The sequence below is a fragment of the Echinops telfairi genome, unplaced genomic scaffold (genome assembly GCF_000313985.2).
Source record: "Echinops telfairi isolate 266 unplaced genomic scaffold, ASM31398v2 ScPeMD7_18;HRSCAF=68, whole genome shotgun sequence".
NCBI lineage: Eukaryota > Metazoa > Chordata > Mammalia > Afrosoricida > Tenrecidae > Echinops > Echinops telfairi.
The window spans coordinates 77,525,715-77,553,211 of NW_022103915.1; positions in this window are offsets into that span (position 1 = coordinate 77,525,715).

The window sequence follows — 27,497 nt, forward strand, 5'->3', positions numbered from 1 at the left end:
TTGTGGGTCCTAAGGATTAAAAAGGATAAAGAAATCAATTTAGTTTATGTATTGGGGTTATTTGATGCAAACAGAATCGATTCATTCACATCAAGCCATTTCATATATGATCTAATACAGGAAGCACTTCATTCAAAAATATGCATTTGTTCTTATGAAATCTGAGTTTACTCCCAGCTCAACCTCTTCCTTTTAGTAATTAAATCCTTTTAACATTTGGTTCCTTCATGTATTATATAAATATAGTGATACTTGCCGGAAGTGGATTCATAAATATTAATTAATATTTTCAGGGTAGGACAGCATATGCTGTGGTAAACAATAAACCCCAGCGTCTCAGTGGCTGAAGACCCATAAAGGGGTCTTTTTGTGCTCACGTCATACTCTGGGGCAGATCTGGTGGTGTTCTTGCATGATTCTTTGCTGAACAACAGAGCAAACAGTCCAGGTTTGTAGCAACACAAATGGGAGAGAGCACACTGACAACCAAGCCGTCTCCGACCCTCAGATACAGTAATAGCATGCCTTCCAATGTTCCACTGGTGCAGGCACTCATGTAGCCTTATCTAGACATGGGGGCTGAGAAATGCAAAGGAGCATTTGGATTCACGGCCAACACTAACAACTGTACCACAATCATACACTGTGGTTGTTGGTGAATTAGAAAGTACAGCTAGATATACATAAAGAAAAGAAAATGCATGTAAAGTACAATCCCCTTAGTCTCTCAAAGGATCTCATACCTTTGTAGTGTTTTCCTACATGTACACATTCATATGAATTTAGCTGAATGCATGATTTTCAATGAATGTAGTCTCATTTAGAGACTCCACAAACTTCTCTTCCAGAAAAGAATGGAAATTTGAAAATAAACCATATAAAACCAAACCAGCTGCCATTTGACTCACAGGACAGAGTAGAACTGCCTCCTTGGGCTTCTAAGGCTGGCTGTCAGTCTTTCTGCACACAAACTGTCTGCCACATCTTTCCCCATGGAGTGATGGAGGGTTCAAACTGCCCACCTTCCAGTTATCAACTGCAAGCTTTAATCACTGGACCACCAGGGCTCCTCGATCTGCGCTCATTTCTTTTGAACAGTTTGTTATCTACACACTTCAGTAAATAAGGGCAATATAATATTCATGAAAATGGTTTTACCTAATCGTGAGTCCATGTGTTCCGACTCAGAGGCTGAGATCCCCACCCTAAAGAACTTGTAAGAAAAACTCGGTGGTGATAGAGAAGTCCTTTGACTCAGAATATGCTCCCCTACCCCCCTACCCCACCCCACTCCGCACATCTCTAGCTTATATACCAGGAAGCAGAGTGCATGATTTTTCATTGTTTTCTAATTATATTTTTATATGCAGTAAGTCAAATTGCAGCATTCAATAAATCCAATGTTCCTGTTTAAAACAAATTATAGTGCATGCGATTTTATTTTGCTTTCTCTGGTCTCACTTAAAATCAGGTGGCTATTATAAACAATACAAAACAAACACTTTATTTTAGAAAATTATAGAAAATAGCATCACTTCTTACAATGCTACAGAAATTTGTGGCTATTTGTAACCCAAAATAAAAATGCCTGTGATTAATATCTAAACAGCATTAGTAGAAATATGATCAACTTTTATCACCTTTTCTAATTTTTTAATGCTAATATAGATATATTTAGCAAAATTAAGGAAATGTAAGGTATAGACACACAAGACCATGTATTACTGCCATTGGGACCATAAAGAGAATTGCTAAATGATGATAACCATTTATCTTTTATTAAAAAACAATATTGACTCCTGAGTGACAGCCGACACACTATAGTGAATACACATCAGGCACCGTCTTTCTCTGAAGGAGCAGCTGGTGATTTTGAACTTCAGACCTTATGGATTGCAGCCCAGTGTGCAACTACTAAGCCACCAGGGCACCTTAGGAAGAGACAGTGAGGATGTGAACTGCCTAGACAGAGGCAGAAAAGCCCAAATAGGCTGAGGGTGTGGTATGTGTTCCTATTTAGTGGCTTGTTGAGTCTCTGAAATGATCAGGCAGAAGGTAAAGAGGGTGCTCACCGCCTGGAGCAAAGCAAGCACTCACCTTCCCGAGACACGTGCGGCCACGTGATGATTGGGACTTGAGCAGATCAGTCCTCTCAGCTTAGCCACAGGCCTGCGGCTTCACGATCTCCTTCCAGCATACTTCCTACACCTCCATTCATAGCCTGCTTTCATTCCCTCCTGTTATTTCTTGGATCTGGGCCCTTGTCTGTCATGGGATTATTACTATTTCCTCCCAGGGGATTCTTCTCCAATCTTCTCGCCTAGCTCCAACTCATTTCCCCTACCGCTATTGGAATGGCATTTCTAAAATGCAAATTGGACCAAGGAGTCCCCTTCAGTTTCCTAGGATGTTATTCAGGGACATTCATGATCCAGATTTTGCTCACTTTCATAATTCTCTTTTTGCCATATCTGTCTATTTTGAAGACTTGCCATAAAAATCATTTTCTCCTTGGCCTGGAAAAAGCTTCATCCTTAAATGGCATTAAGCATTCTTATTTTTTAGCGTTCCCTGCTTCCTGTATCTTCTGCAACCACAATATGTCTGGTGCTGTTTTGTTGTTGTCGTTGTTGTATGTTTGCTTGCCTGTCCCCCATTGAGAAAGCTCACAGAGCAGGGACTATGTTGGCACTGCCATTCTGAGTGCAAGACCTGACCCAGAGACTCAGAGGGACGCATAAGAGCCCAGGTAAAGCTAGAAAGGAAGATATTTAGACACGAGAGAAACTATGTGCTTTCAAAGAGGAGAGGTGGAATTCTTTCTCACTTGAGGCTCATCTCTATAACAAGGATTCTTGAGAGTCCTTCTCTAATTTTACAATCTTTTCTTTATTAACATGCTACCATGCCCCCTTTTAAAATTTCTTTTGAGTCATCTTGATTGAGTCTCTTTGTGACTTCAGACTGAAGGGGCCTTGGCTAGAATGAGGAGGCTTTAATTGGAAACCATTTAGTCTGATAAGGTATTAGTAAGATTTAAACCAAGTGTTGGATTTCTTAGTAACATTTAACTAAAAATATGAAATGCATGCATGCTCTTGAAATGATAAATATACTTGAATCCTCTTTTCAGAAATCTAATCTAACAGAGTACTAACCTTGGCCAAGTTTCCTAAAATATTAAGAATACTCCATTGACCGTGTGTTTGTATACTGTTAACAGCTAAGAATACAAGCAATGTTGCATACTAAAGCTATATTTTCTAAATGTTTTGATGCAATTTTAGAGACTTGGTTTTGTACACATTTCTTGATGACCTACTATGCATTTTTCAGGTATTCTTCTAGGTAGTCCTAGTAGTACAACAGTTAAACGGTATAACGGAAAAGGGAGTGGTGGGTGGACAACAGTTAAGAGCTAGGCTGTGACCAAAACTTTGGTGTTTGAGGCACTTAGCAGAAGCTCTGCAGGAAAAAGATTACATAATCTGCTCCCATATAGCTTACAGCTAAAAAAAACACCTTTGGGGTAATTCTACTCTGTCAAACAGGGTCACTATGAGTTGAAACTGACTACCCAGCTCCTCACCACCACACAGATAGGGGAGTGACTGGGTGGTTCACAGAGTTTTTTTTAAATCATTTAATAGGGGCTCATACAACTCTTATCACAATCCATACATACATCAATTGTGTAAAGCGCACTTGTACATTCATTGCCCTCATCATTCTCAAAACATTTCCTCTCCACTTAAGCCCCTGGCATTAGGTCCTCATTTTTCCTCTCCCTCTTCACTCCCCACTCCCTCATGAGCCCTTGATAATTTATAAATTATTATTTTGTCATATATTGCCCTGTCTGATGTCTCCCTTCACCCACTTTTCTGTTGTCCATCCCCAAGGGAGGAGGTCACACATAGTTCCTTGTAATCGGTTCCCTCTTTCCAACCCACTCTCCCTCTACGCTCCCAGTATCGCCACTCACACCACTGGTCCTGAAGGGATCATCTGCCCTGGATTCCCTATGTTTCCAGTTCCTATCTGTACCAGTGTACATTCTCTGGTCTAGCCAGACTTGCAAGGTAGAATTCGGATCACAATAGTGGGGGCGGGGAGGAAGCATTTAGGAACCAGAGGAAAGTTGTATTTTTCATCGTTGCTACATCGCACCCTGACTGGCTCATCTCCTCCCCGAGACCCCTCTGCAAAGGGATCTCCAGTGGCCTACTAATGGGCTTTGGATCTCCACTCCGCACTCCCCCCATCATTCACTATGGTAAGATTTTTTGTTCTGATGATGCCTTATACCTTATCCCTTCGACACCTCGTGATCGCATAAGCTGGTGTGCTTCTTCCATGTGGGCTTTGTTGCTTCTGAGCTTGATGGTCGCTTGTTTACCTTCAAGCTTTTAAGGCCCCAGACCCTATATCTTTTGATAGCTGGGCACCATCAGCTTTCTTCACCACATTTGCTTATTCACCCGCTTTGTCTTCAGCAGTTGTGTTGGGAAGGTGAGTATCATAGAATGCCAATTTAATAAAAGAAAGTATTCTTGCATTGAGGAGTACTTGAGTGGAGGCCCAATGTCCTTCTGCTGCCTTAATGCTAAACCTATAAATATAGGCACATAGATCTAGTTCCCCATCCTCATATATAAATGTATTTGCATATGTACATGTCTTTATCTAGACCTCTATAAATGCCCTTTTCCTCACAGCTCTGTCCTCTATTTCCCTTGACTTTCCTCCTGTCTCACTATCATGCTGGTTCACAGAGTTACTGCTGCCCCTAGCTGCTAACTAAAGGTTGGATATTTGAGTCCACCAAAGATACCTCAGAAGAGAATCCTAGCATTTTACTTCCCTAAATTCACTGGTGTGTCTTCAAGTGGGGGTACGCCTTCCTTTGCAAAGGATGTTTTTAGACCTCCAGGGCACAGGGTTGCAAGGACAGGAAGCAAACCTTTTGCATCACTAATGGGAATAGTGAGTGGTGCCGCTCCTAAGTCCATTCCTTGATTCCTGGACCTGAGAATTCTGGCTATGGAAGAAATGATTCCGTATATTGGATGCTGGTTAGAGCACATACATCTTCTTAGAGAACATTGGCCAAACTCTGCAAAGCTTTGTCACCCTGCTGCCATTCTTGTATCTTTAGAAGGCCATTCCATCATGTTATCATGCCAGCTGCTTCAGGATGATGGGGAACATGGTGAGATCAGTGAATGCGCTGAATTACGGGTCCATACCACAAATTATTTGTTGTGAAGTGAGTTCCTTGATTTAAAGCAATACTGTGTGAGATACCTTGACAGCAGATAAGACATTATATTAGTCCATAAATGATTGTTTTGGCAAAAATAATGTGTGCAGGGAAGGCAAATTCCTATCCAGGGTAAGTGGATATTTTTCTATATAGAAAAATATCCACTTACCCTGGATAGGAAAAATAAAAATGTCTATCTTTTCGAAGTTGCTTGCTGATCTCTGGAAGAATGGTGTCACATTGGCAACCCAGTGTTATCTGCTACTGGCGGATTGGACAGTCAGCATGGACTGTCACAAAGTTGGCCTTGATTAGTGGATGTCTGTGTTGCTCACCCATGTATAACCTCCATCCCTGCCACAACACCACTTTATTCAACAGCTCCGTAAGCCATGACAAGAATGGCTAGAAAAAGTGAAAGTCATCCTATCACTTGGTTGTTAGAAATCCTCTTCTGCCAAGGTCAACCTTTGGTCAATACTCACATGAGGCACAGATGTCTTCACTTCTCTGTTCCCTTCAGAGAAGACTGTCCACACACCTCTTTCTCACACCTTATTCTCATTACTTTCCCAATCATCGTCTTTCCAAGTCCAAGTCCCTGAAAATCCAACCAAATAATTGACCACAACTTATGTATCAAATACAATTGCACATTTGGCTATTTTTCTTTCCGAGCAATATGAACAATGTGGTACATTGGTCAAAGTTCTGCCAATTGGGAGAATTTCCCTTCACCCCTGTCCTTCAGGGAGGTCCCAGAAAGAGTCTGTTGTTGTCCACTTGAGTAGTGTCGATGTTTCATGAAGAACCAACTCAATGTAAACCAGGTAGGAGCGAGTTTTCATTTCCTCAGTTAACTAATCATGAGGAACTCCTCATAAGGCCACAGGTGTAGACTGGGAGCCGGAAGATAATGTAGCAGAGATCATGGGCACCTGGGCCACTTCTTCATGTAAGTGACTTGTGCCTTCAAGCCCTGCATCATCATAATCTCATTCACACCACTTCCGTTTATCGATAGAGTGATGCTGTGCATGTCCAACTTTATTATTTTCTGGGCCACACAACATCTAGTTTACAATAAGAAGCTCATGGTTAAGTATTCAATCTCTACTAAGACTCAGAAACAAGTCAAAAACTGTTTCTAAGGAGGACACTAGTTATCTCCCTGATGCTAGTAGGGCTTAACTCCAGAATCTTAGGAGTCAGCATTGTGATTCATCAAGAAAAGCCGAAGTTACTTCCATAGAGTTGATGCTGACTCATGAAGAGTCTATATGACAGGCTAGAACTGCCCCTTGTGAGTTTCTGAGACTATAACTCTTTCCATGAAGAGAAAGCTTCATCTTTCACCTTCAGGACTTTTCAACTGCGGACCATACAGTTAGCAGCCCAAAACATAACCACTGTGCTCCCAGGGTCTGCTGAAAAGTCCAAAATGTGTCTCGATTTGCCACTGATACTTCAAGAACTATTAGATCAACTGGATTATTTGACCCAAGTGATAGAGTGGCCTGAACAGCAGCATAACTGGGAGCAGAGCTTTCTCTTGGTTTCGGCCCCGCCCAAAACTAGCTTTCTGAGTCAATCAATAAATTGGCTGGAGTAACACATGTAAGTGCTGCCCCCATGTAAGTGCTGTCACATGTATATGTTGTTCCCAAAGAGGCCTACCAGGCACTGTGCCTTCTTTTAATTCATATGCAGGGCTATATGTAACAACCTGCCCTTCACTTTAGAAAGACTATCTCGACACGATCCATGCTACTGGACTCCTAGAAATTTTACTGGGGTGGAAAACATTCATATTGGAAAACACTCAGAACATGTCTTATTTAATTTTTAGAGTCATTGATATTTCTTTTTGACTAGGTCCAATCAGCATAATGCCTTCAATGTAATGGTCCAGTGTGATGTCATGTGGAAAGGAGAGGTGATCCAGGTACCTGAGGACTACCTTATGACATACAACTGGAGAATGGATAAACTCATAGGTATGAGAGTGAAGGTATATTTCTGGTTTTGCCAGAAGTTATCAAATTACTTCTGCTGTTCTTTTGAAAAAGGTAAGAGAAAACGCCATTGGCTAGATCTACAGCTGCATATCAGTCCCAGGAGATGTATTAATTTGGTCACGCAATGGAGCCACATCTGAAACAGCAGCTGCAGTTGGAGTCACAGCTTGGTTATGTAAGTACATGATATCCACTGTCATTTTCTAAGACTCATCCCTATGTGGTTTTGTTTGTTTGTTTCTTGCCTGGCCAAACAAGTGAGTTGGATGGGAATTTGGGAAAATCACCACCCTACATCCTTGAGATCTTTGATTGTGGTAGTAAATTATCTGTGCAATTTCTCCAGATTGCTTTTGACTTACTATATTTCTGGGTAGAAGCCATTCAACCAGCCTTCACTTCATTTTTCCTATCCTACTAGCCCTTACTGGATATGTCTGGGTTCCAGTGTAAGAATTATTCCAATTACTGAGGATATGTATTTCAATTATATGTTCTGGAACTGGGAAATTACTACCAAATGGGTTCTGAGGCCCACTGTGAGATGGACCTATGGTAAGTCTCGATTAATATGCTGACCTTGATATATTTCTATTCAGGTAATAGACTAGAGTGATGTTTTGGGTTTCCTCGAATTAGTGTTAGTTCAGAGTCAGTGTCTAGTAATCCCTGAAAGATTTGATTAGCTCCCCTTTCTTCTATAACATTCATTCCTATAAAAGGTCTTAGATCTCTTTGAGGAAGATTGGGAGAAATTTTAACAACATACTTCTTCGACATTTCTATTGGGTTCTTTCTCAATGGTACCTGAACTGCTGTCCATTCAAGGGATGGTGACTATGTAAACTGGGTCAAATATAGGTACAGTTTGAGGGGCCATGAATCTCAATTCTGGTGATTCAAATCACCATTTATTTGGCCTAGAATTCTTCCACTTGTACTGATCAAATAAATATTTAGTACATTTCCCCTCTATTTCACTTCTAGGGAAACTTTGATTAAGTAAGCAATGTCATAAATTCTTATGAGTCAGTTTATTCTGCCTCTGCTACCACAGTAGCCACACTTTCTTTATCTTTGATTGACTGCTTGAATTTAGCCCTTAGAACCAAAATATCCAGTTAGCCCCATTGCAGTTGGCTGTCGTACTTTAGTTATGATACTTCCCACTGTCAAATCTGAGTTACATAAAATAACAGTCTGTGCTTTCTTCATAAATTTGGTCCTCATTGTTGGAGTCAAAGGTATGTCATACAGACACTCCCTCAATGGGTCTCTGAAGCCATCCAGATAAATTCAGTGTAACAGTGTACACTCTTCTGTTTAATATATCAAGACACGTCTGTCACTTCAACTTCATTTAGTGCAGGACATTGTGTAACCTGTGTGTTCATGAACCAACCAACCAAACCTCTTCCGTGGAAACATTGAGTGAAGGATCTGTGCTTCCAGTAACCCGTGGAGATGCCTTTTAGTCCCATGTCACTAAACCCAGACTTCTCTCTCTCTATGTTCTTTGAACCACTATCCCACTTATTTAATAGCCATCCCCATACGTATTTCCAAAGTCATAGATAGAAGAAGAGTCAAATCGTTCTTTTGGAGTGTAGTTTACCTCCTCCTGGGTCATACTTCACCTTTTGGGGATAATTGGGTCTTAAATATAGTAGTTACAGGTTTAGAAACAAAAATGTCTGGTGGGGTGGGTCCTGGGACCATTCAGCAAAGTTTTGACAGGAAAGTGCCTCAGCTGAGGCCCCAGGCAATACCTCAGGTGCCATCTCAGAAAGAAAACCATGGGTTAAGCTAATCAAATCAGAGTGGAAGGGATGATAGTCTTCGCAGAAAGGTTGGCTCCCAGACAATGACGGAGTAATCCCCGTAGATTGTAGGAGTGGTGCTATTGGCAAGAGTGATTCAATGGAATTCAGGGGTCCCATGTCCTCTCTTTGTGAGATAGTTGGGGGTGGGGGAAGGAAGCATTAAAGAACTAGAGGAAAGTTGTATGTTTCATCAGTGCTATGCTGCACCCTGACTGGCTCATCTCCACACAACCCTTCTGTAAGGGGAAGTCCAATTATCTACAGATGGGCTTTGGGTCTCCATTCCACATTCCCCTTCATTCACAATGATATGGGTTTTTGTTCTGGGTCTTTATGCCTGATACCTCATCCTATCGACACTTCATGGTCACACATACTAGTGTGCTTCTTCCATGTGGGCTTTGTTGCTTCTCGGCTAAATGGTCCTTTGTTTATCTGCAAGCCTTTAAGACCCCTGATGCTACGTCTTTTGATAGCCAGGCACCATCAGCTTTCTTCACCACATTTGCTTTTGTACTCACTTTGTCTTCTGAGATCATGTCAGGAAGGTGAGCATCATGGAATGTGAGGTTAATAGAACAAACTATTCTTGCATTGAGGGAGTACTTGTGTAGAGGCCCAAAGTCCACCTGCTACCTTAATACTAAACCTATAAATATATGTACATAGATCTATTTCCCCCATCATCATATATAAATATATTTACATATGTACTTGCCTGTATTTAGACATCTATAAATGCCTTTGCCTCCTAGTTATTTCCTCTCTTTCCTTTTACTTTCCTCTTGTCATGTTAGTCTTCATTTGGGTATCAGTAATTCCTCTCGGTTACATCGCCCTTAATCAAGCCCTACCAGGCCTCCTATACCTTCCTCGCCATCGATTTCAGATCACTTGTTGATCACTTGTTTAGCTCAGTTCTTTTATGAATATTTAACTGTGATTCTGAAGCCTTGAGCTCATCTTTGTCTTCCACAACTTTCTAGCAAAACTATGACAAACCTACCATTTTTGATACACTTCTCATCCTGATAAAATTGTGGGCAAGTGTTCAGAGCCTTGTTTCTCACAAATATTTGATCTACCAGTGTTTTCTTATTTCTTTTGACACCTCACAACATAAATTAGCATTGCTCTTTTAACTACTGAAGTCAGAGTCACCAGTGCCTTAAAATTAGCCTGACTTGAGAACCGATTCAGAAAACGAATTTTGACAATTATGTTTCTCTTGAACTTCTCTCGGTGCCAAATGCCTTAAGTTGGGTTTTCTATAGAAGAAAAAACAATAAACAGACATACACACACAAACATATGGTGGTACTTCAAAAATTTCATGGAAAAGTTCCATTATCTTTTAATTCTATAAGTTCTTGAACATTTTGAAACTCCTTTGTGTCATGATAGAAAGAAAGATAGGGGGCAATTTATCTCAAGGAAACGGCTCACACAATTGTGGATTCTCGTCAATTATCAGGCTAGATGTTTCTCTTGATTCATGTAGTTGTAGAGGTGATGAACCCACACTACTTAGTCAGATAACAGACTTTTAGCGTATGGGACTGCCGAAACCGGTGAATCCCTAAATTGACTGTTCAGATGGCAGATTACTGGCTCTCGGAGCTGCAAAGGCTGACATATTCCAGAATTGGCTAGCTCAAGACTCAAAAGGCAGAACTAAAATGATGACTAGTGGTTGCAGGATACAGAATGAATGGGAGACCTGCCAGAATATAACTATCTATCTAGATAGAGATCTAAATATCAAGTCTCACCACCAAAGAAATTATTATAGGTAAGACTAGAGTAAGCTATGGTTTGATTAATGGTAGGACGTGAGTGATGTTGTGATTTGACTGAAGATATAGCTCCCACTAGATCTGTCTTATTAACATAGAGAAGTTGGGATTAAAACATATAACATGGGGGACAACTATGTCAGATAATAAACTGGAGGACCACCCTAGAATATTGGGAATTATAGTCTAGCCAAGTTCACAGTAACATTAATCATCACATGCAAATAAAGAAAATAGGATTTTCCGGTGCTGAAATTGGAAACAAATTCCTAAATACATACCAAAACTCTGAATCATAATCATTTTTGTCACAGGTACTTACTTATTGCTACAAATATATGACAAGAGCAACATCAGAAATGCCCTTTATTGAAAAAATAGGACAATGGGTTTTAATCACTTGAGACCTTAAATATATCTTTGTGGGCAGGTGCAGTTCGCACCTGGTCACCAAAAAGGTGGCCATTGGGATCTACCGCTCCCTCACTGGAGAATGACTTGGCGCCCTACGTCCATCCCAACGTACGGCTTTGGAAACCCCATGGAGAACTTATCCTCTGCTCTCTAGGATCAATGTGAGCATGACCCGACTCAAAGGCAGGCCCTTTTATTTTTTAGGTGGTACTGTATCTCATACTTTCTGTTTAGACTTTCCTAAAATAGACACACCCACGTGTCCAGTTCCTTATCCTGGGGCCTGGCACTGCTTCAGGAGTAAGAGTACAATGGTGAATCATCTAGCAACTCTCTCCATTGACCTTATCAAGATGTAACAGTAACATGCGAAGAAGAGGGTGTCCCGAGGCCAGGAAAGGATGATTAGATCCATATTTTAAGGTTTCTCATCAGGAGAGTGGCAGGATAAGAAGGGGTGAGCCAGGGTAGAGGGAGAAGGCATTTCAGGCAGATGGGACAATAATATGTGTCGAGGTCCATAGAGTGAGAACAACGCTTAACTGAAAGAAGTTCATTATGGCTGGAATGCAGTTCGAAGAAAAGTTTCCTGAGAATTTTAAGTAAGAATACTTTTAGGCAAAAAACAGACCATGAAAGGCTTTTTACAACGTTTTAGGAAGTTAAGGTTTCAAGCCAGTTAAGTACTTACAGAGTGAAAAAAATAAAAAGTGTAGGGAAAATAATCGTTCCTCTTACCTGAAATATAAATACTGATGGAGTTTATATAAGTGTTTCACTCTCACAAAAATACATAGTTTATATTTCCCAATCAGAAAGAAGTCAAGGTCCCCAGGAGTTATGGTGAGGCAATGATTGACCCTTGAAACCCTATACTGGGTGCAGGTGATTCTTCAGGAGTTTGTGTAGGAGCCCTGGTGACTTAGTGGCTTTTGTGTTGGGTTGCTAACAACAAGGTCAACAGTTCAGAGCCACTAGTCATGCTTTTTGACAGAAAGATGGGGCTTTCTATCCCCATAAAGAGTTAACAGTCTCAAAAACTCATGGGGGCAATTCTACCCTACCATACCCTATAGGTGGTCATGAATTTCAATCAACTCAACAGTGAGATGAGACCTTGTCAAGTTTAAATGATAGCTATGGAAAAGCAATTAACAGTCATGGATGCTTAATAAGTTACAAGCACTGCTGTAAGAACTCTGTATGTATACTTTCATTTAACATAATAACCTTATGAAGAAATTACTCTTACTATACATAATTTACAGATAAGGAAAAAGAGATAAAGGGAAGTTAAGTCACTAAGTTAGTGATTAGTAAAGAATTAAATAAAAAGAGGGAGAGAGAGGAGCATGTTTTTTCTGACCTCCTGCACAGGTACACTGTGAAGACTTGGGGATACCATCAATGTAGCATATGAATGATAAATACTATGTCACTTATCATGGTTTCTAGAGAGGCAACCAATTATGCATGCGCCTAAAATTATGACATAGTGGAGTTAGTAAGAGAGTAAATTAAGCCTTTCCATGCTGAAGTTGATTAATCACAAATCTAGTGAGTAAATTGCCCCTTTTAAATGGAGGAGTATTAACAGTGATTTTTTGTTGTTTTGCTTTTTAAGGTAAGGTGACCATGGGGACTAAAGATGAAACTGGACTCCATATAGGTCAAGAGCAAAACAACATTTTGCATTTCCATTTTCTGAGTGGTACAATAAAGTTTTATTGTGCTATTCTCCTACCCTATTGGAGGATTTAAGATGTATGCCTCATCATTTAAAGATAGTCTTTTCAATAGCTCTGAATTAGGACATAGAGTTATCTGAATTAAATAACTTCTAAGACTTTATTGCAGTTTCCTAATGGAAGTGTGGCATTCATCTTTCAGGAAAACAAGTTCTTAGTTGTTTGACACCAGCAGATGGCGCCCTAACAAAATCATTTGTGTGCCACAGGTGAACTTTTTTACCATCCTACATTCGAATGCATGGCAAGCTCCGAGAATCCGGAATAGCAGGATCAGGAAGAGAACACCAAGGATACCTTGTGCTCTTTTCAAACCTGGTAATTTTTATTTTGGGAAGAAAAGTCAGCCAAAGCATTATTTTTCATATCATACTATTTTTTTAAGGAATTCTAGCTATCTTGTGGAATCATCATTGTAAGAAAGCTTCCTATGAATCTTCCTATAAAACTTAACTATAAGAAGTAATACGACTAATTGAAAGGAATAAAATAGAAAGATCCACAAATTTTTGGCAAAAAAAATTTGCAGAACAAACATTCCCATCCTTTTGCTTCAGTTGCCAGAAATAACACTAGAGTTTTCTTTTAATTTAACAATTCCATTGCAAAAGTTAAACATTAAATAGTAAACCTGCATTACAGTTGCTTGCCAAAATATCCATTTCAATTTCAGACCTATTCAGCTTTGAATTGTTTCCATTAGGTAATTTGTATTTGAATGTCCCTTTTGTTATTCACCTCTCATTTTTAAAGCAAATACAACATATGATGTCAAGATCATGAACAAATGCAGCTACAAGGGATAGAGAGAGAAGATTTGGAGAGAGTCGGAGTTATCAGTTCTTCTTCGTTTTGTAATCCCTTTGCTTAATTCTAGGTAGAGTTAGTCCTTGTGCTGTAACAACAGCCAGACAGACAAATAACTTCCTACTAGCTCTTTACTGTTATATACATTGACCCTCAATTTGAAATGATTGAATCAATTCTGTTTGCAACAAATCCATTATTAAAGTCACCATCATTTACTGCACGTGCGGCTTTTAAGTCATCGAAAAGACTTTCAGGCTGTTCTTGAACTACAACCCAAACCAAACCCACTGCCCATGAGTCCACTCTGACTCCTAGAGACCAGCTAGGTCAGAGTAGAACTGTCCCTTGGGGTTTCTGAAAAACTTTAAATCTGCCTCATCTCTTTCCTGTGAAGTGACTGGTGGTTCCCAATGCTGACCTTGAAATTAGCAGCTCAATGTATAGCCCACTAGGTCGCCAGGGCTCCTTCGTAGAATGAAAGTAATGCTAAATAGGAACCCTAAGCATCTGTTCCAACTGACCTATACATTTAACTTCAAGACTTACTTAGACTTAACCAGGCACTTAAGAATCCATCTCTTTTGTAAGCTGTATTGTAAGCTGGCTGTATTCCAGTCAAGGAAGGAAGTACATTCGCAGTTTATCTTTCATTTTCTTGTCTCTAAAAAGAGAAAAGACACAAGCTATTGGTTTGGTTTTGCTAAACTTCTTTACTTGCCCCAATCTCCAATCAAATCATTCTTCCATTCTATAGACACCAGTTCCACAATAAACTCGTTCCTTGTACTCTTACTGAATGAAGGGAAAGGGAGAAAGACAGGGAATGGTGCTTGTGTCAGACAGGTTGTCAGAGAAAACTCAATAAGTGGCCAACACATGAAAACCTATGGGAGCGGGGGAAGAATTGCAGCTTCTCCGTGGTTTTCCCTGTCTTCTAGGTTTTGGTCAAGGCAATGATGGAAATTAAGTGTCTCATCCATCATCTTGAAGGTCTTCAAGGAAAGGAGAGAAATAAGTAGGACGCCAAATTAATTACTAAGATTAGAAAGGCGTGGGAAGAAAATTGTCTACTGAGAAAACATAATGAACTTTCCCTTTCGTATCAAGAGAGAACTCCATTTCTGCCAAAGCTTTGGGAAATACATGCAGGGAGCGCTTCAAAGATGACACGCGAAGGTGCTCCACAAAGTTAGAGGAAAAGAATGGAATGAAAAGGTCATAGTACTTTCCGTGAACTTTTGGAAGCCCCCTACAATGTGATGAAGAACACTGAGCTTGGTGAGGTACCCGCCTGCCTTGAGGAAACCATTCAGTCTGTGAAGAATGATGTCTGACTTGTAATGAACACAACCCTCGATTCAAGCACCCTTTGAGAAGTTAAATTAATTAAAAGCTTAGACCATCGCTATGACTCCAATGCTCAAGTGTACCTATGTTAAAGGCAAGGAATATGTCGCACCAACAGGTTATTCAGTGCCCCCTTGCGCCCCCCACCCCCCCACCCCACCCCCGCAAAAAAAATTTGCTCGTTGGGCTAAGCCTACTTTAACCACTTCATTCATCTACTTCTCCAATCCGTTTCTGAGACCTTTCTAAAGTTCTAAATTCCTGGGACAACTGTCTGTCCTGGTTGTCAGGAGGGGCCATCAAGTCCGATCTGACTGTGGACAACAGAAGCAAACACCAGTGTGCCATCTTTACATTGTTGCTGTCTGAACTATCAACAGAACGATGAGAAGCCTGGGATTTTATAAAGCAGAAAAATATCCTCCGGGGTTTTCCTTTCTTTGCTTTTCGAACCCGGAACTCTTGCTGGGGCAAAGCTAAAAACGGGCACACTCTTGCTACCTGGGAATGCCACTGAGTTCTCCTTAGCACAGAGGAAGGTGCAGGGTTTACGAAGGAGCATGTGCCCCTGCTCAGGAGAGCGATGTCAAGGAAGGAAGAGTTGTAGGAAGAGGTGTGCAGCTGGGAGAGGTGGAGGAAAGGAAAGAGTGCTTAAACAAAAGCCAAAAGGTCCCCTGAAAATCATTGGAAAGGCTTAGCCAGCAAAGGAATCTCTCAGGGTTTCTGGGGGCTTCAAAATTTAACTCTCTATGGAAAGACCCTTTGTTTGGTTTGGTGTTTGTGGGTGGGGGTGGGTGGGAGGTGCTTGTCAGTTCAGATTCTCCGCATGTGCTCATGACTCTGGTCTAGCAGTTGAAAGTGAGGGCCTTGTCTGCAGACTCCTTGGCCAAATGTCAAGTCATCTCTGCCAGCTGCGAATCTATTCATAGCCAGATAAGAGTTCAAGCTGCCAGCGCTGCCAAATAACTTCTTGATTTAGAAGGACCGGTTTTCTTCACCTTTCTTTCCTTTTGGAGATGCCAAGACAGAAAAGCTCCTGGGTCTTCTCAGAAAGCCATCTTTTTATATTCACTTCCCTTCGGCCCACCTTTTTCTAAAGAACTCCAAGCAGGAGAGTGCAGAAAACACACTAAAGGCAGAAGTTGGGTAACTATAGTCATTCCCCATCTTTGGGGGAAAAATCCCTCTTCTGTGTATTATCACCATCAAGGCTAGTCTGATGTTTAGCAAAGAGCACCTGTCAAAACAAAAGAAGAGTTTCACACCTCACAATTTTAAGCCCCAGGTAAGAAACTCAGCCTGGTGGATCAGCAAAAGAAAGAGGAAGGCAAGAAACCTGAAACTCCAAGACTGGGAGTCGAGTTAAATGAGTTTCCTCTGGGTACCAACAAGCTTTTGTTTAACATGATTAAATCCTCTTTGTTTCAGTGCAGACATCAATGGGGAAAACAAACAGAGGGATCAAGATAAAGGCCTGGAGCAGCATTCTGTTTCTCTTTCTTCTTTTTCTCCAAGAGCTATCACCACCTTTCAGCGGCCAGGCTGAAAGGAACTTAACGGGCTCAGGAAAATTGATGAGTTTCGCAGAGCAGGTGCACAGGAAGGCTTTGGGCGGCAGGGCTGGGGAGTGGAACAAGTGTGAAGCACTTATGTCCATGAGCAGATCTAGTGATAAGAGGACAGGCTTCTTCAGCTATCTAATTAATTGCCTTTCTTTTCAAAACACAGTCTTTGATTTTAAGAAGCACCTGTAGAAGATAAGACACAGTTCTAGTGAAACACAGCCACCACAGAAGAAGGCTCTTCTCTTGGCTGGGGATGGGAGGGTAGTGCGGGGAACCGGCCGAAGGAGAAGGCCAGAAGGAAGATGTGACCCAAGCAACAACGTGTTGAGCGGTCTAGAAATAGCAGTCAGTTGAATTCGATCGGGGATGCCACAAACTTGAAACGAGTGTACATATCGGAGGCATCTCTTTCTCTATTATTAAATCGCTTATTTTATTGTTAGACAACACGAACTCCTTTTCCTAAACAAAACACGGACATTGTCAGCATAACAGCTACGCCGAGCTGACAGAAGCTGGGGTCATCCTTAGACACATTTTAATTACCTCTTTTCAGTCAGCAACATCATTAGAAGTTTATTATTACCAGCCACTATCTTGTGATCTTAATTGGCTTCCTTCACAGATACCACGAAGCCAATGCAGAAGCTCTGGCAGGCTCCCAGAGATAGTGACCAGATCAGTGACACTTTATACTGATACTGTCTCCCGCTAGATAACAACCATCATTTAAGTTTTAATGCTAGACAAGAGGTGGACACTTCTTTTAACACCTGTATGCAGAGATAGTCTTGATTTCGTAGTGTTGAACAACACTCTGAGAGGTAGTAACTTTTCACACACTTTGTTAGGGTTGTAGAGATTATCTAAGCATAGAAACGAGGGATATGCAAAGCAGAAAATAGTTAATCCAAGAATTCTCTTGGAGTCTGATAAAAGGAAGGGAAAAAATAATTTGCTCTCCAAATGGAAAATCCTAGATGTTGTAACTTCAATTTAATATGGGACATCGGCCTGGTTACCTGGTTGCTATTCAGAAATTATGGAAGTACTCTTAAATAAATGGTTTATAGTAGTAAGGTTGTGTTTATATCAAGAATCATTATTGATAGAAATTCTGGAAACAATCTTACTTGTATATCTTTTTGTTCAGGTAACTATACTATTGATTTCTGGATACATCTCTGAGGAGCCATAAAAAATAATTGAAGTCATAAATCTGCTAACCTTTGGCAATCTTCTAAGTCCAGTAAGATTTTGAACTTTTAAAAAAATGTTTTGGAAAAAATATATATTTTTTAAAAAGCTGTATACTTTTCCAGAGCTGTTGTGAGTAGAAAATGTGTTTATATTTAGTGGTTAATACTCAAATAATATTTGAATTACTAATATTTTCCTAATAACTCAACCTTTCAAAAGACATTCTTATCATTTATCATGGTCTTCAGATTGAAGGGTTACATCTACATTGGTCAGGCAAAAAGAGCCCAGTAAATCATCTAATGTCTAGGAGAAATTTTTCTATTCACTGTATTGAGTTAAGGTAGTCCTCTTAATGTTAATTTGTTCAGAAAGAATAACCAAATTCTTACTATTCAATTACTTTCTGGCAGTTAATCCTCAGTCACTCTGAATACATAGACTACTTCAACACTCAATCACCTAATTATAAGTACATATGAAAACTTAAATTTTATAAATGATAAAACCTGCCTTAGTTTATGAAATTCCTGTAACGTGAAATTCCTGTAGCATGTCATGCTTTTCTATATGTAACTATAAGTTCTATGCTATATAGAGATTTGAGGAGCCCGGGTGGCCCTAGCGTGTGAGGAGTCGGGCTTCTGACCATGAGGTGAGCGGTTTGAAACCACCTTGGTAGAATGTTCAGGCTTTCTGCTCCCATAAAGATTTATGTCCTCGGAAAGCAACAGGGGCAGTTCCACTCTGCCCTGTAGGTGCGCTATGACCCCAAATCAACCTGATGGCAGTGAGTTTGGATTTTACTTTGAACATGGGTTTATATTTAAAATGCGTGTCTTAAGACGTGCTGTTAGGCCGTGTCAAGTCAGTCTGACTCCAGTGCCTCTATGTGCAACCACAGGAAGCATTGTTTTCTGCTCCATCATTGAAATGGTTCAAATCTTTCAACCCACTGTCAAGCCACTATGTGAATGAATCTCATCAACTCTCTTTTTTAATGGATCAACTCTACCATGCACTATGCCCTGCTCCAGGGACCGGTCCCTCCTGATAGCTTATCAAAGTCCTTGAAACAGTCTCTTCATCCTGGGCATTCTGGTTACAGTTCTTCCAGACACGTGTGTTCATTCTTCTGGCAATCTATGCCGAAGACTGTCATTTTCATCTGTATCAGTAATATCAAGTCCTTTTCGCTTATATCAAGAGAGGGTCAACTGTGTATTGCAGATTGTTAACAGACCTTCCTCCAGTCCTGTTCCTGCATTCTTTATCACTGAGCCAGCCTTTATATGTAGAATGAATATATATGACATAAGGATAAACCGTGATGCATAACGTTCTGCTTTCAAACCACTCCTCATCTCATTTCTTTGTATTGTGGTGGCTGATATCTTCCTGTGATTCCGTAAGTTATACTGCTAGTGTTAAAAAGAACAACAGGGTCCCCTTGGTGGAAGGTTTCAATGGAGCTTCCAGACCAAGATGGGCTGAAAAGAAGGGCCTGTAAAGAAGTATCTCAAAAACAAATTGCCCAGTGAAAACCTTCCCCTTCCAAACCAAGCTCACAGCCGTGGAGTCAATCCTGACTCATAGAGACCGGCTGTGGGTTTCGGAGACCATAACTGTTTACACGAGTAGAAAACCCAGTTTTCCCCTTGCGGAGTTGCTCATGGTTCTGAACTGCTGACCCCACAGACTGTAGCCCCACAAATAACCACTCCTCCACCAGGGCTCCTCTACAGTGAACACCTGAAGACGTGACATAATGACAGTTCTGCTCGTTCAGCTGAACCCTCAGGCCGAGAGAGAAAGGATGAAAATTTCAAAGTGTCGTAATTATTATGAGACAGATAATTATGGTTTAAATAGCATGCAGTGATCTGGAGGCTCAATAATTCTTATTTTCCTTCACTACCCAGGATAACCCGTGGTGGCTCCACATCTGAAAAAGCCACACCAGTGAGCTATTCTGACTCAAAGAAACCCCGAGGACGAAGTCGAACTGCCCCTCAGCTTTCTGAGACGATACATATTTCGGGAAACAGAGTCTCTCATTTTCCTGTGGAGTGGCAGGTGGTTTTGAACCACCAACTTATCAGGTAGCAGTCCACTGTTTAACCTACAGGCCCACCAGAGCTTCTTGTTCTGGGAAGATGATCCTTCGGCCCAAAACCCAAACCCAAGTCCACTGCTGTGGATTAGATTCCAATTCAAAATGATCACGGAGGGGAGAGTAGATAAAACTGCCTCCTAGAGTGTTCAAGACTAAACATCTTCATGGCAGCAGGCCACCACGTCTTCTCCATACACGGGTGGGTTCAAACTGCCAACTCTTGGGTTAGCAGCGAAGCACTCTAAAACCCTGGGCCAGCAGCAATTCTTCGGCCATCTTTAGCCTCCCCCAAATACATAGCTTCCTTCTGATCTTCATTTGTGATTTACCTGCTGGAGTTCCTCTTTAAGGAAGACATGAAAATTAGCTTTTGATTTCAATGGTTTCACTGAATTGAAACAGTATGCAGAAAATGCAGCTGTTTAAAACATACTGTGAGCAAAGAGGCACCAGCATATTCTTTTAAAGAAGAGTTATCAAAATCATGGTGCCAATCACTGTGAGAAGCAGAGTAGAAATTACTTGCACTTCAATATTTATGTTTATATTTATTATAAGAAAAAAGTTTTGTGGGGATTTTTTTGGGGGGGTGGAAAGAAGGTGCAGAGAAGGGCACAGTATTAGCTAAATATTGTACCTTAGAACATCAGTCATTTCCTTCTCAATAGTACTGAAAGGGTCTAATTTATAAGTTTTTCCATCTCCCTGTTATGCTGGTTTGTAAGTTCTGACACTGCTACTGGTATGTTAATGAGAAGCTAGCGTTCCATTAAGAGAAAACCATATGCTCTGCTGCCTACTGTGAAAGAGAAAGCATGTAATGTGGCTGTTGCCTTAGTAACACATTAATTCATTTTGTCAGTGTTGGCACAGATCATTTCATTTATAAGAAAACAAGTATAATAGTTTACCACATCTATAATATTTACAGTGTTTCTGTTACAAAACAGTGACAAAATGAGTTTAAAAAATAGAGTTGGTATAATATCATTAAAATATGGAATTTGTGGTAAAATTTTCCTGTAAAAATGAAAAAAAATTAAAGATTGGTGTAAAATTTCTTTTCACAATCCTACTTAAAACATTTTAACACCAAACTGTTTGCTTTTTAGCATATTTGTATTATACTAATAACGTGCGTCTGCTGCAAAAAAATTTAGTCCATGAAAAACACAAGTGCATTAACAGTTTTTAATGAATGCTAAACAAAATATTTCATACAACAGTTTTGTTAAATTACAACCATTATAAACCTAATCGTATGCTAGTGTGTTACTCATAACAAGGCTAAACATTTATCTAGTTTTATCTGTTCTTCCAGATGTTTATTAGTATTCTAGCACTCCTAAAATATTTAAATTAAACCACTCCATTTTCTCATGTGAATGCATTTTGAGCTTTATTCACAGCAGATCTCGTCACATGTATATCTAAATAAATATAGTGCCCTGTATATGCTTTATACACGAGTGATACTTCATGTGAATTGAGATAAGCCCAAGGCCTGATAAAGGAGAGAAGTGATTAGAGGAAAGACGAGTTCCTGTTTATTAAAGCCTGCACCTGCAGCAGGGTGTCAGTTTTACCCATCCTTCGGGTATTCCACACCTGTAAACACACATTCTTCACAACAAACATTTTGCATCTGTGATGTTCACCTACCTTCTTTAACCAATACAAAGGGAGCCAGTGTGCAAGATAGCAAGCAACTATCATTTACCAGTTTGTGTAGTGATTCGACTTTTATGTAATTTCAAAGGAAGCATTTATACATTAACATAAGTAATATAGATGGGTGCAAACCACCGCAGAGCTGGTCATCAAAGCAATGAATGGCCAATTATACTTTTCACGTTCCGAAAGGCCTTCCTAAAATATCACTCTTCACTGGGGTCATCCCAAACTTGTGAACCACATGTGAGTGCTGTCTGCGCTGCTCCCCTGACACCATCACAGCCACGCTCCCAAGTTGGATGGGCTTCTTACTAATTGGAACCCCAAACCTGAAAGTACGTTTAAGAGTCTCCTTTATTGATGTGCAATACGATCACTTTGGGAAACACTTAAGAAAATGAAATTTGTGATTAGCTTTGATGAAAATGACTTTAGTTTTAACTTCATAATATCTTTGCTTTGATATGAGTAAAATACATTGAATGGCTACATCACCAGAAGAGAAAATATAACCAAACATCAATGCGATAGGGAATTAAATGTCTCTGAAATGTAATCATAGCACATTGACTCACCCAATAAAAGTAACTTAATGAAGTATTTTATCTAATTCATATGTTTTTGCTTATTAGTATGTGGTGCTTGAAAAAATAAAGCTGTAAACTTTTCAAGATCTTTCTTTCAACCCAAGTTATTTCTACCAATAAAACTGGTTTGTCAGCAGTTAAATGGCACCACATTGATGCTTTAAGTACACTAAATTATGGGTAGCATTATAATAAGATTCACTGATTAGGCTTACTATAAATAATATGATACCTATCAGTGTAACTTTGTTTATACTAAAAAATAATCTGTGGCATATAATATCTAAAATCTAAATGTTTCATGAGTTTTAACATTTTATAGCAGGTTAATTACTACCTTCCCATATCACCCAACCACCCCGAATATATCCAAAGTTCTTGGATTCAAACTCTTCATAGTTCTCAAAAATCACTTGTGATGGGTAGGTTTATTGTGCCAACCTGGCCAGTGGATACACGTGGGATTAATTGAAGGGCAGAGAGATAAATGGCTCAGTGAGCCTCACTTTTCTTGTCACTTGTTCTTTGATGATCATATGAGTGTGTGGCTGTCTTAGCCTGTTCTCTGCCTCAATTTGCAAGCTAAGCTATCTGTGGGACACCTAACCCATGGACTGTGTCCCTGTAGTTTGAGGTTCCTTCAAGACCTGATTTGCCACACTATTGGAATTTACATCTCTTGAGCTGGGGACTGTCAGACCCTGTCATCTGGCTGACTGTTGGTGACCTGCCTTGCTGTTTGCTGCCTGTTGTTGGATAGCCTGAATTGCTCTACAGAGGACTCAGCTGTCTGCTTCCTTGACTTGCACCCAGTGGCCCTCAAGACTTGAAGGACTGCCAGTGTATTAGCTGTCTCATGGAAGTGAGTTGCACTGAGCCATTTGTACTGCTCTTTAATTAGCTGTTTATTTCTTATGTTATCTATCTATCTAAATATATATAAAATCATAAGTGTCCTGGTGTTGTTTCTCTAGAGAACCCTGTCTAACATATCACTATAGACAATAACACTATAAACTAGAAATGCAAACATGCATACACATACATGTATGGGTATATGTGTGTATAAGGAAAAAATCCCATTATCTTTTAATTCCATTTCCCACAAACTTTTTGAAGCACTCTGGTAAGTGGTGGCTAATCAATTGAAGACAGTGGTTCTTTTGAGTATGTGACAAAATAGTGGTTAAGTGCTTGACTTCTAACCAACATGTTGAAAGTTTGACCTGGCCAGCCTCTCCTCAGGAAAAAGATGTGACAACCTGCTTCTGTAAAGATCATAGCCATGGAAACCCGATAGGGCAACTTTACTCTGTCATACATGATCACTATGAGTCAGAATTGACTTTTAGCAACAGATTTGGTTATATCTACATCTAGCTACACCTCCAACCATTTGGTTTTATAAAAACCATATGCATACATACACACATATAGCTATAGATATAAAACTATATAAATAAACCAAAGTCTGCTTACAAGGGAGTACCCCCAAAAAAACAGAACTGTGTGGGGCGGAGCAGAGATTTCATAGTATGCATTTTTCCTGCTAGGCAAGCACTGAGCAACTAGATCTGCAGTAGTGTACACAGTGGTGTCACCTGGGAAGGTTCTCTCTGGTCACAGTGAATTTTTTCATGAAAGCAGTTTTGCTTGAACCTCATTTTTTGTGAGGGCCGATTTAAAAGAACAGCGTGCGACTGTGAAATTTGGTTTCCGACTCAGGAAAAGTGCCACAGAAATGGTTGTGATGTTGATAACAGCTTACAAGGACAGCGCTATGGGAGAAACTCAAGAGTCCCAGTGGTTTTCTCATTTCTAAAAAGATGACATGTTGATTGATGACAAACCTCGTCCTGGACATCCGCCAACTTCCCAAACAGACGAAAATGTCGACGTGTGGTGCAGACTGAGTCTTAGATTTGCCATACCATCCAGATAGCAAGGTTTGTTCAAAACAGTGGGTTCCCAGGGGATCTGCTGGGCCAGTTCAATTCAGCTGTTTTCGTCGTTTCCAAAGGATAATCTTTATGAGTTTTCACAAAGGACACAGAAAGACCACCGAGGCTTATTATGAAGAAGTTTTAAGAAAATAGAAAACTACAGCATCTATCAAAAAAGGCCAGGGAAGTTACACCGAGGATTGTTTCCCCCCATCCCAATGCACCTGCTCATTCTTTGAGGAATTGGTTGGGAAGCTTTGCCCCATTCACTCTCCAACACTGATGCTGCCACTTTAGACTTCTTTTTGTACCCCAAACTCAAGGAACACTAAGAGGAGCATGATTTGAGTTCCTAGAAGATGCTCAAACTGCTGTTCTGCCATAGTGTAAACCACAGAGCAGAATTCTTTTAAATAGATGAGAGGTGGAAAAACAGCTTTTGGAAGTGCCCAGACTTAGATGGAAGTTCTGTCGAGGAATAGTAATTTCACATTCTGATATTTTGTTTAGTAAAGATCATCATGCCCCTGTAGCAATACTTTTTGACTTACATTTTTATATTGAAAAGTCAGTATGGAAGGTAATAAAAGGAGCTCTGGGGGCGGAGGGGCTGCGTGTTGGAATATTTACTAGCTGCAAAGGCAGCAGTTTCAAATCCCCACTTGCTCCCCAGGAGAAAGATAGGGCTTTCTTTCTATTCCACTAAATGAGTGACAGATGTGGAAACTCACAGAGGCAGTTCTACCCTAACCTATGGGGTCGATATGGATCGGCATCCACTTGATGACACTAGTTGGGTTTATGGTGAGTAATAAGTGCTCTATAAAAAAAATTTCTTGAATAAATAGATGAACATTACATATATAATTGGAATCATACCAATCCTCTTGTTACATACAAAAATTATAAGATACATACTTTTATGATTGGAATATTTTGAATATAAAGTGCTGAAAGTAAGCATTCAAAATCTAACAACAGCTCATCAGACTTAGTTTATTGGATTAACCTTTTATGGAGTAATGCTACAATGATATTTAATGCAAAGCACATTTTCTAAGTTATTGGGTAAGTGGCAACATGAAATGATCTCTTAAACCTTTGAATTTTAAGATTAGAGCATCTAGGAATGTCAATGTAGAAAGAAGGATTAAATAATCTTAGATTCACATTTACGTTTCTTTAATATTTATTTCACCAAGATACATAATTCAACCAAAAAGTTGGCTAAAGAAAAATTGAAAAATTATTATTAATTCAGACTTAATATATATAACATATGATTCCACAGTTTAATCGAGTCAAACAGTATTGTACAATTGCTATCAGTTTCCAAACATTCTTTTTCCTTTTCTGGACTCCTCCCACGCCACCATCACCATCACTGTACCCCACCCTCAAAACCACTGTTTTTCTTGCTGCCCCTCTAGCTTCATCAATCATGGGTTTCATAGACCAAAAAACAGAAAAACATCTAACACAACTTAAAAGAGAGTGACCCTAAATGGCAAACACCTCTGAGATGCACCCTAATCTGAACAAACACAAACAAAACTAAACAAAGGTACAGGAACACTTGAAAATCAGATCAAGTCCAGCATGCATCGAGGGGAGGATCAACCGACACTTCTAACTGTTCAAGTCAAGGTTATCCCTTTGATCTTGTATACCTTTCTCTGCAATGCACTCAGTTTACTAACTACTTTCCCCACATCCACCTATTCTGGATAAAGGGAGATCACCAGAGGCTTATTTCCTATGCAGTTCACACAAAGGTAACTTGGGCTCCCATTGTCATCCATAGCCTTCTGCAAACTGGAATCTCAGAATTTGTCCAAAGTCTTTGAAGGGAACTCAAATTTGTCCAATGGTTAAAACTCTCTTTCCTCCATGAAGTGAAACATTTTGCGTATGTGTCTTGTCTCTCACCGTCATTATGTCAATGCTGACTCATAGCAAGCCCCCTGTGGGTTTCCGAGACTGTAACTGTTTATGGGAATAGAAAGTTCAGTCTTTCTCCCACAGAGCTGCTGGTGCTTTTGAACTGCCGACCACGCGGATCACAGATCCATGTGTAATCACTAGACCACCAGGGCTTGTTTCTGAATTAGACATAGTATCACATTTAAATAAGATTTTACATTTTGTCATAATATTATGATAAATTAATTTTATGTATTAAGAACATTTTATGAGATTTAAAATTTTGTTTGTGTTTTCAAAAGATCACTTAAGCTGAGATAGAATTTGTCGTTGGTGTCATTTATCTAACATGGACATACAATATTATATTATTAATATTTAACTGGCTAACCCAAAGAAGAAAGTGGTCTAATATATTATGAGAATAGAGTCAAAATTATGTCTATGTCAGGATAGTGATGGGATTTAGGCTGCACTGTTTTCTGGGAGTAGTCAGATCCAGTCTTAAGATGTTCCTACTTATTATTCATTAGGTGAATGATATTTTCTAACGAGTGAGGAAGATGAACCAATGTCATAGACAGTATTTTAAAATTTAATGCACACATATTTGTGGGCTGTGAGCTTATTTGTAATTCTTTCAGTGATTATAATAGTCTAAAGAATTTAGTTCTGGGATATAATTTTCTAAACTTAACTCATGGGACAGGAGGATGTTTGACCCACATTTTTTATAAACAGTTTTGTTTACACTGATGACCCAAATTTTTATGGACATAATTAGAATGTAAAAATGCTTTATTTAGAAATAGTGGACACAAGAGAATTATCTCATATGTTTCTTTAAGTGAACTTTAAAAGAACATGTTGGAAACAGAGTTTTTTCCAAAGTTGACATTAAGACTGTTCAAATTAGTTTCATAAAAGTTTTAGCTGATGGTGCCAGGCTATCAAAAGATGTAGCGTCTGGGGTCTTGAAGGCTTGGGGATAAATAAGCAGCCAACTGGCTCAGAAGCAACAGAGCCCACATGGAAGAAGCATAACAGCATGTGTGACCACGAGCTGTCGAAGGGATCAGGTATCAAGCATCCAAGAACAAAAAATCATATCATTGTGAAGGTGGTTGAGTGCAGGGTGGAGACTCAAAGCCCATCGGTGGGCAACTGAACACCCCCTTACTAAGGGGTTGTGGGGAGGAGACCAGCCAATCAGGATGCAGGGTAGCAACGATGAAACATATAACTTTCCTCTAGTTCTTTAATGCCC